The following is a 554-nucleotide window of genomic DNA, read 5'->3' as shown; positions in this document are numbered from 1 at the left end:
GTAGGAGAGGACACATGAGCTGCCAGGGCAGCGGGGAGCAAGCAATCGTGTCTATAGCACAATCCCAGTGATTTTGAGGAGGAAGCTGGGTGGCCTTTTGGGGACTCGTGTCTATAGCACAATCCCAGAGATTTTGAGGAGGAAGCTGGGTAGCCTTTTGGGGACTGTAGACATCTCTGAAGCTCATGTAATTGCTTGGGACTTTGAAAACACTGCATATAGTGCTGCTCTAACCAGTGTCTGCCAATGACTACTTTGAAAAAGTTGTTAACAGAGCACCTGGAATATGAAGTTGCCCATTGACCCAGAGTCAAAGAGGACAGTGAAGGAGATGGCACTGATAATGATGGTCACTGAACTGCTCAATGGAGAAGGAATGTCTGGGGTGCAATTGAGAGCATGATGAGGAAGAGTCAGACAGTCAAGAAGCAAATGGCCAGTTGTACCACAGTACATTCTGTTTGACTGAGATGAGATCTCTACCTGCATGGGTTCACTGACAGGGTCAGCGGAGCAAGAAGAAGGTAAGACTCAGAAACGTTAGGTGTTAATCA

The sequence above is a fragment of the Sinocyclocheilus anshuiensis genome, unplaced genomic scaffold (genome assembly GCF_001515605.1).
Source record: "Sinocyclocheilus anshuiensis isolate Anshui unplaced genomic scaffold, SAMN03320099.WGS_v1.1 scaffold16060, whole genome shotgun sequence".
NCBI classification, from domain to species: Eukaryota; Metazoa; Chordata; class Actinopteri; order Cypriniformes; family Cyprinidae; genus Sinocyclocheilus; species Sinocyclocheilus anshuiensis.
The sequence above is the reverse complement of the archived record's forward strand: the minus strand, read 5'-3'. Positions refer to the sequence as shown.